This window comes from Hypanus sabinus, chromosome 2 (assembly GCF_030144855.1).
Source record: "Hypanus sabinus isolate sHypSab1 chromosome 2, sHypSab1.hap1, whole genome shotgun sequence".
NCBI lineage: Eukaryota > Metazoa > Chordata > Chondrichthyes > Myliobatiformes > Dasyatidae > Hypanus > Hypanus sabinus.
The window spans coordinates 209,967,502-209,985,500 of record NC_082707.1 but is presented as its reverse complement, the minus strand read 5'-3'; positions in this window follow the sequence as shown (position 1 = coordinate 209,985,500).

The following is a 17,999-nucleotide window of genomic DNA, read 5'->3' as shown; positions in this document are numbered from 1 at the left end:
CCTATCTACATGAGACTCCACCTTCAGGGAACTATGCACTGTTATTCCTAGATCTCTCTGTTCCACTGCATTCCTCAATGCCCTACCATTTACCCTGTATGTTCTATTTGGATTATTCCTGCCAAAATGTAGAACCTCACACTTCTCAGCATTAAACTCCATCTGCCAACATTCAGCCCATTCTTCTAACTGGCATAAATCTCCCTGCAAGCTTTGAAAACCCACCTCATTATCCACAACACCTCCTACCTTAGTATCATTGGCATACTTACCAATGCAATTTACCACCCCATCATCCAGATCATTTATGTATATTACAAACAACATTGGGCCCAAAACAGATCCTTGAAGTACCCCGCTAGTCACCGGCCTCCATCCCGAAAAACAATTATCCACCACTACTCTCTGGCATCTCCCATCTAGCCACTGTTGAATCCATTTTATTACTCCAGCATTAATACCTAATGACTGAACCTTCTTAACTAACCTTCCGTGTGGAACTTTATCAAAGGCCTTGCTGAAGTCCATATAGACTACATCCACTGCCTTACCCTTGTCAACATTCCTCGTAACTTCTTCAAAAAATTCAATAAGGTTTGTCAAACAATTCAATAAGGTGTGCAGGTGTGCAATAAGGAGTACTGTGTGCAGTTCTGCTCTCCATACTTGAGGAAGGATATACTGGCTTTGGAGGCAGTGCAGAGGAGGTTCACCAGGTTGATCTGAGAGATGAAGGGGTTAACTTATGAGGAGAGATTGGGTCACCTGGGACTATACTCTCTGGAATTCAGAAGAATGAGAAGGGATCTTACAGAAATATACAAAATTTTGAAAGGGATAGTTAAGATAGAAGTAGGAAATTTGTTTCCACTGGTAGGTGAGACTAGAACTAGGGGACATAACCTCAAGATTCAGGGGAGTAGATTTAGGATGGAGATGAGGAGGAACTGTTTTTCCCAGAGTGGTGAATCTGTGGAATTCTCTGCCCAGGGAAGCAGTTGAGGCTTCTTCACTAAATATATTTAAAATACAGATAGATAAATTTTTACATAGTATGGGAATTAAGGGTTATGGGGAAAAGGCAGGTAGATGGAGCCGAGTTTACAAACAGATCAGCCATGATGTTATTGAATGGCAGGGCAGGCTCGATGGGCCTGATGGCCTACTCCTGCTCCTATTTCTTATGTTCGTATTTCAATATGCAAGGGGATTGGGAAAATCAACTTGGTGTTAGATTGCAAGAAAGGGATTCATTGAATGCCTACGAGATGGCTTTTTAGAGCAGATTGTGCTTGAACCTACTTGGGGAAAGGCCATCATAGATTGGGTGTTGTGCAATAATCCAGATCTTATTAGGGAGCTTAAGGTAAAGGAACCCTTAGGAGACAGCAATCATAATATCATTGAATTCATACTGCAATTTGAGAGGGGGAAGCACAAGACAGATGCAACTTAATAAGTGCTTTGCATCTGTCTTTCTTCACTGTGGAAGACACTAGCATTGTGCCAGAGGTCCGTGAGTGTCAGGGAGCAGGAGTGAGTGCCATTGCTATTACAAAGGAAAAAGTGCTAGGCAAACTGAAAGATCTTAAGGTGGATAGGTGACCTGGACCAGATTGTCTAGAACATAGAAATTTGCAGCACATTACAGGCCCTTCAGCCCAAAATGTTGTGCAGACCACGTAACCTGCTCTAGACACTGCTTAGAATTTCCCTAGCACATAGTCTATTTTCCTAAGCTCCATGTACCTATCTGAGATGTTCTTAAAAGACCCTATTTTATCTGCTACCACCACTGCCACCAGCAGTGCATTCCACGCACCCACCACTCTCTGTGTGTAAAACCTACCCCCGACATCCCCTAGGTACCTATTTCCAAGCACCTTAAAACTATCCCCCCTTGTGTTAGCCATTTCAGCCCTTGAAAAAGACTCTGATTATCCACATGCTCAATGCCTCTCATCATCTTATACACCTCTATCAGGTCACCTCTCATCCTCCGCAGCTCCAAGGAGAAGAGGCCAAGTTCACTCAACCTATTCTCACAATGCACACCCTCCAATCCAGGCAACATCCTTGTAAATCTCCTCTGTACTCTCTCTATAGTATTCACATCCTTCATGTAATGAGGTGACTAGAAGTGAGCACAGCACTCCAAGTGGGGTCTGACCAAGGTTTTATATAGCTGCAACATTACCTCTTGGCTCTTGAATGCAGTCCCATGGTTGATGAATGCCAATACACCATATGCCTTCTTAACAACACTGTCAACCTGCGCAGCAGCTTTGAGTGTCCTATTGACCTGGGTCCCAAGATCCCTCTGATCTCTACACTGTCAAGAGTCTTACCATTAATACTATATTCTGCCTTCATATTTGACCTACCAAAATGAACCACTTCATGCATGTCTGTGTTGAACTCCATCTGCCACTTTTCAGCCCAGTTCTGCATCCTGTTGATGTCCCACTGTAATCTCTGACAACCCTCCACACTATCCACCACACCCTCAATTTTTGCTTCATCAGCAAATTTACTAACTTGCCTTTCTACTTCCTCAACCAGATCGTTTATAAAAATCTCAAAGAGGAGGGGACCCAGAACAGATTTCTGTGGAACACCACTGCTCACTGTCCTCCATGTAGAATGTGAACCATCTACAACCACCCTTTGCCTTCTGTGGGCAAACCAATTCCGGATCCACAAAGCAAGGTCTCCTTGGATTCCACGCCTCCTAACTTTCTAAAGGAGCCTTGCAATGGGGAACCTTATCAAATGCCTTGCTGAAATCCATATGCACTACATTCCCAGAGTTCTGAAAGAGGTTGCTGAAGAGATAGCAGATGTATTGGTTATGATCTTTCAAGAGTCATTTGATTCAGGCATGGTCCCAGAGGACTGGAAGATTGCAAATATCACTCTAGTCTTTAAGATGGAAGGAAGGCAAAAGGGGAAACTATAGGCCGGTCAGCTGAACCTCAGTGGTTGGGAGAGTGTTGGAGTCGATTATTAAGGATGAGGTTTCGGGGTACTTGGAGACTAATGATAAAATAAATTAAATTCAGCATGGTTTCTGTAAAGGAAAAATTTGCCTAACAAATCTGTTAAGAGTTTTTTGAGGAAGTAGCAAGCAGGGTGGACAAAGGAGAGGCAGTGTGTGCCATTTACTTGGATTTTCAAAAGGCATTTGATAAGGTGCCACACAAGTCTCCATATAACAACATATAACCATATAACAATCACAACACGGAAACAGGCCATCTTGGCCCTCCTAGTCCGTGCCGAACTCTTAATCTCACCTAGTCCCACCTACCCACACTCAGCCCATAGCCCTCCACTCCTTTCCTGTCCATATACCAATCCAATTTTACCTTAAATGACACAACTGAACTGGCCTCTACTACTTCTACAGGAAGCTCATTCCACACAGCTATCACTCTCTGAATAAAGGAATACCCCCTCGTGTTTCCCTTAAACTTTTGCCCCCTAACTCTCAAATCATGTCCTCTCGTTTGAATCTCCCCTACTCTCAATGGAAACAGCCTATTCATGTTTAACAAGATAAAATCCTACAGTGCTACAGGGAAGATACTGGCATGGATAGAGGAATGGCTTAGAGGCAGGAGGCAGTGAGTGGGAATCAAGGGGGCCTTTTCTGTTTGGCTGTCAGTGATTAGTGGTGTTCCTCAGGGGTCACTACTTTGGGACCGCTACTTTACACATTGTTTGTCAATGATTTGGATCATGGAATTGATGGCTTTGTGGAAAGGTTTACAGATGATATGAAGATAGGTGGTGCTGAGGAAACAAAGTGATTGCAGCAGGAATTAGACAAATTGGAAGAATGGCCAAAAAAGTGGCAGATGGAATAGAGTGATGGGAATGTATGATAATGTATTTTAGTGAAACCTACCAAGGTGAAGCCTTTGATCTAAATAGGAAGAATGTTCAAATATCAGAGGTACTGAGGAACTTGGGAATCCTTGTGTAAGACTCTTAGAAGGTTAATTTACAGGTTTAGTCTGTGGTGAAGAAGGCAAATGTAATGTTGGCAGTTATTTCATGGGGAATAGAAAGAGTAAAAGGATAGTAAGGGACAGAATTGGTCCCCTAGAAGATCAGAGTGGTTGTCTATGTGCGGAGCCTCACAAGATGGAGGAGATCTTAAACAGTTTTTTTGTATCAGTATTTACTCAGGAAACTGGCATAGCGTATATGGAAGGAAGGGAAACAAGCTGCAATGTCATGGAACATATAGAGATGAAAGAGGAGGTGGTGCTTGCTGCTTTATAGAGAATAAAGGTAGATAAATCTCCTGGGCCTGACATGATATTTCCTAGGACTTTGAGAGAGATTAGTGTAGAAATTGCTGGGGCCCTGGCAGAAATATTTTAAATGTCCTTAGCCACGGGTGCGGTGCCGGAGGATTGGAGGGTAGCTCATGATGTTCCGTTGTTTAGGCAATAGACGATAGACAATAGGTGCAGGAGTAGGCCATTCGGCCCTTTGAGCCAGCACCACCATTCAATGTGATCATAGCTGATCATCCACAATCAGTACCCTGTTCTTGCCTTCTCCCCATGTCCCCTGACTCCGCTATCTTTAAGAGCTCTATCTAACTCTCTCTTGAAAGCATCTAGAGAATTGGCCTCCACTGCCTTCTGAGGCAGAGCATTCCACATATCCACCACTCTCTGGGTGAAAGTGTTTTTCCTCGGGGGTTCCGGTGATGTCATCGTTGAGAATGGCAGCTTAAGTCACTCGCTCCTCCGGAAAAATGCGTATTAAGTCCCGTTAACCCTCAAATATAATATTTTTCAAAAAATATTTGAACTGAAAAGAGGGGCAAGAATGGGGAGAAGAAATGGAAATTAAAAAAGCGACACTGCGAGCCTGTGTCTGAGAGAAGTGCAGCGAGCGGCTCCCCGACCCAAACGCGCGCGAGCGAGGTGGCTGCTGGGCCTCATTCAGGCGAAGTGGAGAATATCTTCGAAATCCTGAAAGAAATAATGGAGGTCCAGAAAGAAATAAAGCAGCAGCTCCGGGATATTAAGGCAGAGCTCGCCAGCGTCAATCAGAAAATAGTGGTGGCAGAGACTCGAATTGAGAATGTGGAAGATCGTGTTCAAAACATGGAATGGATACTGAGTAAGACAATAAAAATATTACATCACCAAGAAGGTAAACTGCTTGACCTGGAAGGAAGATCACGGCGGAAAAATATCAGAATCTACAACGTTCCCGAAGGAGCGGAGGGCTCGTCTATGATGGAGTTTGTCGAAAAGTTACTGTGGGATGCGCTGGATCTTCCCTCGGCTATGGAGCTGGAAGTCGAAAGAGCCCACCGCGTGTTAGTCCCAAAACCGACCCGGGATAGAAAACCACGCTCAATAATAATTAAATTCCTGCGGTACAGCACCAAGGTGCAGATTCTACAAAGGGCCTGGGGTAAGAAGAGAGAGTTTTACGATGATAAATTAATATATTTCGACCAAGATTACCCCCCCTCCCCCACGGTCCTGCAGAAACGCAAAGAATACTCTGAAGTAAAGCGAGTACTAAAGTAAAACAAGATTAGATTTCAAACTCTGTACCCTGCTAAACTTTGAATGTTTTATGACAACGGGACGCGGTTGTACCAGACAGTGGAAGAGGCGACTACAGACATGAGGCCCAGAGGGTTGCCCGTTAGCATGACCAAAATGAGGGAAAGCCTGACTGAGGAATTATCCTTCTCCTCTTGGGAAATAGTATGAGAATTGAGAAGGCAGGAGACAGGAGGCTGAGAGAAATATATCAGGAAGAGACCGGGAGTTTCCCAAAGACAGTCCTCACCCCCTTCAGAAGAGCCATAAGGTTTGGCCAACTTTAAAAATGTTGAGATGCTAAACTGAAGCAAAAGTAGACGGTGATATACCTATCTTGAGAAATACTTATTATAATGTGGATTTTATATTACTTAGTTGTTATTCCTTATTCTCTCACTTACTCCTTTTTTCCCAGCAAAATGAGAACAGATATATGTGTATGTAATGTGTGTGTGTGTGTGTGTGTGTGTGTGTGTGTATGTATGTATGTGTGTATATATATGTGTATGTGTGTGTGTGTATGTATGCATGTATGTATATAGGAGGAGTACACAGGGAAATCTTTTGTTCACTGACTTTTGTGAATACTGCATTGGGGTTCCTCAACTCACAAGTACGAGGGGTTATCCCCCACAGCTAGACATTTCCTCTAGCTCAATGCAGGGTTATCTACTAGAGACCTCAGCCTTGGAATCACACATTCGTTGCCATTTTTGTTGTTATTTGCGTTTCTTGGTTCTTATTTGTTCAGGGAGTAGATCGATTAAGTTTTATTCTAATTTCAATGGTACATCGACAGATAAATACAGATGGCTAAGGACAAGGTAAAATTCATTTCTTTTAATGTCAATGGGCTATTAAATCCAATCAAATGTAAGAGAATTTTATCCAATTTGGAACAATTTGATTCATACTGGGAAAATGGTTTAACTACATAATGCCTCATAGGCCTGATTTTATTCTCACAAATCAATGAATCTGTTGTAAAAAAACAGATCACTCCCTACTTGTACATAGTTCTTTCCTTTTGCTTGTTTTTTAATTTCCACTCTTTTCTATAAGTGAACACCTCAGATAAATACTTTGTGGAGAATTGTGATATATATGATTATATGATATATATGTACAATGTCTGAAATACATCTTATGGAAATGTTTGATGATGAACTTCAATAAAAAATAAATTACCAAAAAAAAAGTTTTTCCTCAACTCTGTTCTAAATGGCCTACCCCTTATTCTTAAACTGTGGCCTCTGGTTCTGGTCTCCCCCAACATCAGGAACAATTTTCCTGCCTCTAGCATGTCCAATCCCTTGATAATCTTATATGTTTCAATCAGATCCTCTCTCATCCTTCTAAATTCCAGTGTATACAAGCCCAGTCGCTCCAATCTTTCAACATATGACAGTCTCGCCATTCCGGGAATTAACCTTGTGAACCTACGCTGCACTCCCTCAATAGCAAGAATGTCCTTCCTCAAATTTGGAGACCAAATCTGAACACAATACTCCAGGTGTGGTCTCACCAGGGCTTTGTACAACTGCAGAAGGACCTCTTTGCTCCTATACTCAACTCCCCTTGTTTTGAAGGCCATTAGCTTTCTTCACTGCCTGCTGTACCTACATGCTCACTTTCTAGGACACCTAGATCTCATTGTACTTCCCCTTTTCCTAACGACACCATTCAGATAGTAATCTGCCTTCCTGTTCTTGCCACCAAAGTGGATGACCTCACATTTATCCACATTAAACTGCATTTGCCATGCATCTGCCCACTCACCCAACCTGTCCATGTCACCCTGCATTCTCCTAACATCCTCCTCATATTTCACACTGCCACCCAGCTTTGTGTCATCTGCAAATTTACTAATGTTACTTTTAATCTCTTCATCTAAATGATTAATGTATATTGTAAATAGCTGCGGTCCCAGCACTGAGCCTTGCGGTACCCCACTAGTCACTGCCTGCCATTCTGAAAAGGAACTGTTAATCCCCACTCTTTGCTTCCTGTCTGCCAACCAATTTTCTATCCATGTGAATACCCTACCCCCAATACCATGTGCTCTAATTTTGCCCACTAATCTCCTATGTGGGACCTTATCACAGGCTTTCTGAAAGTCCAGGTACACTATGGTTACTACATCCACTGGCTCTCCCTTGTCCATTTTCATAGTTACATCCTCAAAAAATTCCAGAAGATTAGTCAAGCATGATTTCCCCTTCATAAATCCATGCTGACTTGGACCAATCCTGTTACTGCTATCCAAATGTGCCGCTATTTCATCTTTTATAATTGACTCCAGCATCTTCCCCACCACTGATGTCAGGCTAACTGGTCTCCCTTTTTTCTCTCTCCCTCCTTTTTTAAAAAGTGGGATAACATTAGCTACCCTCCAATCCTCAGGAACTGATCTTGAATCTATAGAACATTGGAAAATGATTACCAATGTGTCCATGATTTCTAGAGCCACCTCCTTAAGTACCCTGGGATGAAGACCATCAGGCCCTGGGGATTTATCAGCCTTCAGTCCCATTAGTCTACCCAACACCATTTTCTGTCTAATGTGAATTTCCTTCAGTTCCTCCATTACCCTAGGTCCTCTGGCCACTATTACATCTGGGAGATTGTGTGTGTCTTCCCTAGTGAAGACAGATTCAAAGTACCTGTTCAACTCGTCTGCCATTTCCTTGTTCCCCATAATAAATTCAACCATTTCTGCCTTCAGGGGCCCAACTTTGGTCTTAACTAATTTTTTCCTCTTCATATACCTAAAGAAGCTTTTACTATCCTTCTTTATATTCTTGGCTAGCTTACCTTCGTACCTCACCTTTTCTCCCCGTATTGCCTTTTTAATAATTGTCACGTACCCCGTGACTGGGTTACTAAACCAGCAGAAATGGAATGATACGTTGGAGTCTGGTGGCACTGTAACTAAAGGTGTTTATTAGTAAACTGAGCAATACAGTATCAACAATGCAAATATACATATAAAACAGGTTAGCAATGATATATACAGAAGTATAGAAATAAGAATCAAAACCAAGCTCTATCGTAGTTTAGGGGTAAATGAATAGTCTTAGGATAATGCAGAGTTCAGTTCAGTGTAAGTCGAGGTAGTTGCTGTTGTGACGTTGGAGAGAGACAGAGAGAGAGAGAGTGAGAGAGAGAGAGAAAGAGTAATTGCTGTTGTGATGTTGGAGAGAGACAGAGAGAGAGAGTGAGAGAGAGAGAGAGAGAGAGAGAGAGAGTAATTGCTGTTATGACATTGGAGAGAGAGAGAGAGTGAGTGAGAGAGAGAGAGTGAGAGAGAGAGTAAATGCTGTTGTGACATTGGAGAGAGAGAGAGTGAGCAAGATGTGAGCAGCTGTAGCAGGCAAACCTTCCGTTGTCTTCTTGTTCTGTTGTACTGATGTGGTCATTCGGTTATGACCCCTCCGTTCTCAGCTAGACTGTTCTTCTGTGGTGGACTCGTCACTCTGGCGTGAGTGGACACACACAAACCCCTACCGGTCCTGCCATCCCACTGTGAGCTTTGTGACCGATCTCTGGATTCGGTCCTCCAAGCCCCCACCTTCCTGTGGGTGCACAACACTCTTGCAGTGTCTCGTGGTGTGTCTGCAGGTGTCTCAGCAGACCCGTCTTTCATCTCCCCTGATGGGGTATCAGCCATCCATTAACTCCATGGCCATCAAACTGACCACTCCCTCCTGCCTCCGCAGGCACCTGGCATCACTCTGCTGTGTCAGCAGGGATCCACACAAACAGGCCAAATGTCCTTGACATTAAAGTCAACAATTAATGAAGAAGCCATTTTACTAAATGATCATTTTAATCCTTCTCTCTCTCTCCCTCTCTCTCTCTCTCTCTCTCTCTCTCTCTCTCTCTCTCTCTCTCTCTCTCTCTCTCTCTCTCTCTCTCTCTCTCTCTCTCTCCCATCTGCAACAGGATGCCCCCACTCCTTTAGCTCTCTCTCTTGTTAGCAGCATAGTTCACAGGGGGGTCAACTCTGGTCCCCATCTCCAACTGGTTTTTTTCATCACACATAACATAATCTTCTGTTGCTCTTTAAAAGTTTCCCAATCATCTGGCATCCCGCTCATCTTTGCTATGTTATACTTCTCCTTTGTCTTTGACTTTCCTTGTCAGCCACGGTCGCCCCTTACTCCCTTTAGAATCTTTCTTCCTCTTTGGAATGAACTGATCCTGCTCCTTCTGAATTATTCCCAGAAATACCTGCCATTGTTGTTCCACTGTCATCCTGCGTTTAAAAAAAGGAATCAAAAGTAAACCAGGTAATTACAAGCCGGTGAGCCTGATATCAGTAGTAGGTAAATTGTCGGAAGCTGTTCTGAGAGATCAGATATACAAGTATTTGGACAGCCAAGTGCTGATTATGGATAGTCAGCATAGCTTTGTGCATGGTAGATCGTGTTTAATAAATCTTGTAGAGTTTTTTTGAGGATGTTACCAAGAAGGTAGATGAAGGAAAGAGCAAACACGAGTAAATCTGCAGATGCCGGAAATTCAAACAACAACACACACGCTGCCTCCTGCACACATGCTGAGCTCGTTGACTTCATTAACTTTGCCTCCAACTTTCACCCTGCCCTCAAATTTACCTGGTCCATTTCCGACATCTCCCTCCCCTTTCTTGATCTTTCTGTCTCCATCTGTGGAGACGGCTTATCTACTGATATCTACTATAAGCCTACAGACTCTCACAGCTACCTGGACTATTCCTCTTCCCACCCTGTCTCTTGTAAAAATGCTATCCCCTTCTCACAATTCCTCCATCTCCGCCGCATCTGCTCTCAGGATGAGGCTTTTCTTTCCAGGATGAAGGAGACGTCTTCCTTTTTTAAACAAAGGGGCTTCCCTTCTTCCACCATCAACTCTGCTCTCAAACGCATCTCTCCCATTTCCCTCACATCTGCCCTCACCCCATCCTCCCGCCACCCCACTCGGGATAGGGTTCCCCTTGTCCTCACCTACCACCCCACCAGCCTCCAGGTCCAACGTATAATTCTCCATAACTTCCACCACCTCCAATGAAATCCCACTACCAAGCACATTTTTCCCTCCCCCCCCTTCTGCTTTTCGCAGGGATCGCTCCCTACGCGACTTCCTTGTCCACTCTTTCCCCCCATCCCTTCCCACCGATCTCCCTCCAGGCACATCCTTATAAATGGAACAAGTGCTACACCTGCCCTTACACTTCCTCCCTCACCACCATTCAGGGCCCCAGACAGTCCTTCCAGGTGAGGCGACACTTCACCTGTGAGTCGGCTGGTGTGGTATACTGCGTCCGGTGCTCCCGGTGTGGCCTTTTATATAATGGTGAGACCTGACGCAGACTGGGAGACCGTTTCACTGAACACCTATGCTCGGTCTGCCAGAAAAAGCAGGAGCTCCCAGTGGCCACACATTTTAATTCCACGTCCAATTCCCATTCTGATATGTCTATCCATGGCCTCCTCTACTGTCAAAACAAATCCAAACACAGGTTGGAGGAACAACACCTTATATACTGGCTGGGTAGCCTCCAACCTGATGGCATGAACATTGACTTCTCTAACTTCCGTTAATGCCCCTTCTCCCCTTCTTACCCCATCCCTGACATATTTAGTTGTCTGCCTGTTCTCCATCTCCCTCTGGTGCTTCCCCCCTCCTTTCTTTCCCCCGAGGCCTCCTGTCCCACGATCCTTTCCCTTCACCAGCTCTGTATCACTTTCGCCAATCACCTTTCCAGCTCTTAGCTTCATCCCACCCCCTCCGGTCTTCTCCCATCATTTCGGATTTCCCCCTCCCCCCAACTACTTTCAAATCTCTTACCATCTTTCCTTTTGGTTAGTCCTGACGAAGGGTCTCGGCCTGAAACGTCGACAGTACTTCTCCTATAGATGCTGCCTGGTCTGCTGTGTTCCACCAGCATTTTGTCTGAGATGAAGGAAAGGTTGTGGATGTTGTCTACATGGACTTTAGCAAGGCCTTTGACAAGGTCCCACATGGGAGGTTAGTTCAGAAGGTTCAGACACTAGGTATCCATGGAGAGGTTGTAAACTGGATTTGAAATTGGCTGTGTGGGAGAAGACAGAGAGTGGTACTGGATGATTGCTTCTCAGACTGGAGGCCTGTGACTATTGGTGTGCCTCAGGGATCTGTGCTGGGACCATTGCTGTTTGTTGTCTATATCAATGATCTAAATGACAATGTGGTAAATTGGATCAGCAAGTTTGCTGATGACATTAAGATTGGAGACGTTGTAGACTGCAAGGAAGGCTTTTAAAGCTTGCGGATGGATCTGAACCAACTGGAAAAATGGGCCAGAAAATGGCAGATGGAATTTAATGCAGACAACTGTGAGGTGTTGCATTTTACCTTGACAAATCAAGGTAGGTCATTCACAGTAAATGATCGGGTACTAAGGAGTGCGGAGGAACAAAGTTGATCTGGGAGTTCAGATACATAATTCCCTGAAAGTGGCTTCACAGGTAGACAGGGTTGTAAAGAAGGCCTTTGACATCCTGGCATTCATAAATCAAAGTATTGAGTATAGGAGTTGGGATGTTATGGTGAGGTTGTATAAGACATTGGTGACTCCAAATTTGGAGTATTGTGCACAGTTCTGGTCACCTAACTATAGGAAGGATATCAGTAAGATTGAAAGAGTGCGGAGAAGATTTACTAGGTTGTTGCTGGGTCTTCAGGAGTTGAGTTACAGGGAAAGACTAAACAGGTTAGGACTTTATTCTTTGAAGTGTCGAAGAATGAGGGGGGATTTGATAGAGGTTTACAAAATTATGAGGGATATAGACAGAGTAAATGCGAATAGGCTCTTTCCACTTAGATTGGGAGAGATAAATAGGAGAGGACATGGCTTTAGGGTGAAAGGGGAAAGGTTTAGGGGGAACATTAGGGGGAACTTCTTCACTCAGAGAGTGGTGGGAGTGTGGAATGAGCTGCCATTTGACTTGGTAAATGTGGGCTCACTCTTATGTTTTAAGAATAAATTGGATAGATACATGGATGGGAGAGGTCTGGAGGGTTATGGACTGGGTGCAGGTCAATGGGACTAGCAGAATAAAGTTTCAGCACAGACTAGGAGGGCTGAATGGCCTGTTTTCTGTGCTGTAGTGTTCTATGGTTTTATTAAAGCAGGGACATAAAGCTGAGCCATCAGAAGACTCTAGTCAGCTGCACTTGGAGTATTGTCAATAGTTCTGGGTCCCAAATCTCAGAAAGGATGTGTCATTGGAGAGAATCCAGAGGAGGTTCACAAAGATGATTCCGGGAATAAAAGGGTTAACATATGAGGAGCGTTTGGCGGCTTTGTGCCTGTACACATTGGAATTTAGAAGAATGCAGTTTGAAACCTACCAAATATTGAAAGGGGGGATGTGGAGAGGTTGTTTGCTGTGGTGGGAGCGCCCAGAACGAGAGGGAACAGCCTCCAAATTGATGGGCAATCCTTTAGGCCCCAGGTAAAGAGGAATTTGTTTTAGCCAGAGAGTAGCGAATCTATGAATGCTCTGTCACAGACAGCTGTGGAAGCCAAGTCTGTGGGTATACTTAAAGCGAAAATTGATAGTTTCCTGTTTGGTCAGGGCATGTGCGAGGAGGCAGGTCTATGGGGTTGAGAGGGATCTGGGATCAGCTGTGGTGGAATGGCAGAGCAGGCTCAATGGGCTGAATGGCCTAATTCTGCTCCTATGTCTTATGGTGTTATGCCCCTGACTAATCAAGAACCTCTCAATCTCTGCCTTAAATATACCCAATGACTTGGCCTCCACAGCCGTCTGTGGCAATGAATTCCATAATTCACCACCCCCATGCTAAAAAAGTTACTTCTCATCACTAACAGCCAGAGGTCGTGGTATATATTGGTACCAATGACATGGGCAGGAAAAGGGAGGAGGTCCTGAAAGCAGACTACAGGGAGTTAGGAAGGAAGTTGAGAAACAGGACTGCAAAGGTAGTAATCTCAGGATTACTGCCTGTGCCACATGACAGTGAGAATAGGAATAGAGTGAGATGGAGGGTAAATGCGTGGCTGAGGGATTGGAGCAGGGGGCAGAGATTCAGATTTCTGGATCATTGGGACCTCTTTTGGTGCAGGTGTGACCTGTACAAAAAGGACGGGTTGCACTTGAATCCAAGGGGGACCAATATCCTGGTGGAGGGTTTGCCAAGGCTGCTGGGGAGAGTTTAAACTAGAATTGTTGGGGGGTGGGAACCAAACTGAAGTGTCTGGGGAAGAGGAGGTTGGCTCACAAATAGAGAAAGCTTGTAGATAGTGCAAGAGGGAGGATAGGCAGGTGATGGAGAAGGGATGCGCTCAGACCAATGGTTTGAGATGTGTCTATTTTAACGCAAGGAGTATTGTGAACAAAGCAGATGAGCTTAGAGTGTGGATCAGTACTTGGAGATATGATGTGGTGGCCATTACAGAGACTTGGATGGCTCAGGGACAGGAATGATTACTTCAAGTGCCGGGTTTTAGATGTTTCAGAAAGGACAGGGAAGGAGGCAAAAGAGGTGGGGGTGTGGCACTGTTATTCAGAGATAGTGTCACGGCTGCAGAAAAGGTGGACGCCATGGAGGGATTGTGTACAGAGTCTCTGTGGGTGGAGATTAGGAACAGGAAGGGGTCAATAACTTTACTGGGTGTTTTTTATAGGCCACCCAATAGTAACGGGATATCAAGGAGCAGATAGGGAAACAGATCCTGGAAAGGTGTAATAATGGGAGATTTTAATTTCCCAAATATCGATTGGCATCTACCTAGAGCGGGGGTCAGCAACCCGCGGCTCCGGAGCCACATGTGGCTCTTTTACGTCTGTGCTGCGGCTCCCTGTTGCTTTGGGAAATAATTGGTTGTGGCGACCCTTTTCCTGGCACATCCGAACCGACTCACAATTAGATAGCCTACGGGGGTTTGCGAGCACAGAGCTTTGGAGCCTCTGCGCCATGGGGGGCCGGTTGACAGAGGCTTAAAAGTGAGGCTGAAGATTTCGAATAAAGTTTTTTCCTTCGACTGCAGTTACCGACTCCGTGTCGTAATTTTAGCGCTGCGTGTAGCACACCGCTACATGGTCAGTATTTAATTAAAATGTATTTTATGTTAGTTTGTTAGTTTTTGAAATGTAAATCTAAATTCGAAGATTATGGTGATCTTGTACAATCTAAATAAGACGTTGTGGCGACCTATTTCCTGACACATCCGAACCGGCTCACAATTAGCCAGCGTTCAGGCTAAGGGAGATAGCCTACGGGTTTGTGAGTACGGGTTTGTGAGTACGTGTCTTTTGCAGCATCCGCGCCCATGGGGGGTGGGTTGAGGGAGGCTTAAAAGCAAGGCTGTTTAGTTCGAATAAAGCTATCTTTGACTGCAGTTTACTGACTGCGTGTAGCAACCGCTACAACGTGTTTTTATCGCTGGCTGTCCAGAGGGGAGGTGCTGAAACGCTTTGTCGCGTGTCTGGAAGAAGTGAAAACTTTCCTGGGCAGCAAAGGGCTCAACTTTCCTGAGCTGGAACAGCCAGAGTGGCTGGAAAAGCTACACTTCATGGTAGACATGACAGCGCACCTGAACACGCTGAACACAGCTCTTCAACGGGGTAAGGACGTACAGCCCTGCACATATTGGAGGATGTTTTGGCATTCGAGCGCAAGTTGACGTTGCTTGCCAGAGATTTACAGAAAGGCACATTGTCTCACTTCCCCAATTTGAGAGAGTTCAAACAATGTCACGACATGATAAATTCGGAGTATTTACATTCTGCAATCATCGCAATGCAAACATCGTTTGGGAAACGCTTCTGTGAGTTCAGAGAGGAAAAAAAACACATTATCCTTCCCGGTCACTCCCCTAAGCATCGATCCATCCCTACTGAATACGACTGCATTGTCAGGTGTGAGTCAACCTGAACAAGTATGATAAATATTTTAATTGCCTATTATTTTGTATATTAATATGTTTTCATTGTTCAGTGAAATAGTCCTTTTATTTTTCAGGTTGACAGCTGGCTGACGTTATTTTTGGTTTGCTCCTGGCGGCAAATTTAAGTTTGGCGTTTTTCATAAATACAAGAAGGACTCAAATAGACGTTGAGTATTTTACTTAAAAGTAACCTTCAACCCAACGTCTTTTTTTCGGAGTTCAAAATGTTTTTGTTGCATGCAGAAATGTAATTTCGTTTTCTCTGCAGGAGTTCATCAATTTCATAAATGCAACACATAGCATAAAGGCAAAACAAAACGTTGTATGCAGTGTTATTTCATTTTAAATGTCAAACGGGTTTTGCGGCTCCCAGTGTTTTCTTTTCTGTGGGAAACGGGTCCAAGTGGCTCTTTCAGTGGTAAAGGTTGCTGACCCCTGACCTAGAGCAAGGTTTTTAGATGCGGTGGAGTTTGTCAGGTGTCAGATCTCTTAGTGGGAGAGCATTTTGGAGATAGTGATCATAACTCTGTCTCCTTTACATTAGCATTGGAGAGAGATAAGAACAGACAAGTTAGAAAAGCGTTTGATTGGAGTAAGGGAATTATGAGGCTATCAGGCAGGAAATTGGAAGCTTAAATTGGAAACAGATGTTCTCAGGGAAAAGTATGGAAGAAATGTGGCAAATGTTCAGGGGATATTTGTGTGGAGTTCTGCATAGGTACAATCCAATGAGACAGGGAAGTTATGGTAGGGTACAGGAACCGTGGTGTATAAAGGCTGTAATAAATCTAGACAAGAAGAAAAGAAAAGCTTACGAAAGGTTCAGAGAGCTAGGTAAGGTTAGAGATTGAGAAGATTATAAGGCTAACAAGAAGGAGCTTAAGAAGGAAATTAGGAGAGCCAGAAGGGGCCATGAGAAGGCCTTGGTGGGCAGGATTAAGGAAAACCCTAAGGCATTCTACAAGTATGTGAAGAGCAAGATGGTAAGATGTGAAAGAATAGGACCTATCAAGTGTGACAGTGGGAAAGTGTGTCTGGAACCGGAGGAAATAGCAGAGGTACTTAATGTATACTTTACTTCAGTATTCACTATGTAAAAGGATCTTGGCGATTGTAGGGATGACTTTCAGCGGACTGAAAAGCTTGAGCATGTCGATATTAAGAAAGAGCATGTGCTGGAGCTTTTGGAAAGCATCAAGTTGGATAAGTCACCTGGACTGGATGAGATGTACCCCAGGCTACTGTGGGAGGTGAGGGAGGAGATTGCAGAGCCTCTGGCAATGATCTTTGAATCATCAATGGGGATGGGCGAGGTTCCAGAGGATTGGAGGGTTGCGGATGTTGTTCCTTTATTCCTGAAAGGGAGTAGAGATAGACCAGGAAATTATAGGCCAGTGAGTCTTGCTTCAGTGGTTGGTAAGTTGATGGAGGAAATCCTGAGAGGCAGGATTTTTTGAACATTTGGAGAGATATAATATGATTAGGAATAGTCAGCATGGCTTTGTCAAAGGCAGGTTGTGCCTTATGAGCCTGATCGAATTTTTTGAGGATGTGACTAAACACATTGATGAAGGTAGAGCGGTAGATGTAATGCATAAGGATTTTAGTAAGGCATTTGATAAGGTACCCCATACAAGGCTTATTGAGCAAGTAAGGAGACATAGGATCCAAGGGGACATTGCTTTGTGGATCCAGAACTGGCTTGCCCACAGAAGGCAAAGAGTGGTTGTTGACGGGTCATATTCTGTATGGAGGTCAGTCACCAGTGGACTGCCTCAGGGATCTGTTCTGGGACCCCTACTCTTCGTGATTTTTATAAATGACCTGGATGAGGATGTTGAGGGATGGGTTAGTAAATTTGCTGATGACACAAATGTTGGAGGTGTTGTGGATAGTGTGGAGGGCTGTCAGAGGTTACAGCGGGACATTGATAGGATGCAAAACTGGGCTCAGAAGTGGCAGATGGAGTTCAACCCAGATAAGTGTGGTGGTTAATTTTAGTAGGTCAAATATGATGGCAGAATATAGCATTAATGGTAAGAATCTTGGCAGTGTGGAGGATCAGAGGGATCTTGAGGTCCGAGTCCACAGGACACTCAAAGCAGCTGTACAGGTTGACTCTGTGGTTAAGAAGGCATACGTTGTATTGGTCTTCATCAATAGTGGAATAGAGTTTAATAGCCAAGAGGTAATGTTGCAGCTATATAGGACCCTGGTCAGACCCCACTTGGAGAATTGTGCTCAGTTCTGGTCGCCTCACTACAGGAAGGATATGGAAACCATAGAAAGGGTGCAGAGGAGATTTACAAGGCTGTTGCCTGGATTGGGGAGCATGCCTTATGAAAATAGGTTGAGTGAACTCGGCCTTTTCTCCTTGGAGCGATGGCGGATGAGAGGTGACCTGATAGAGGTGTGTAAGATGATGAGAGGCATTGATCGTGTGGATAGTCAGAGGCTTTTTCCCAGGGCTGAAA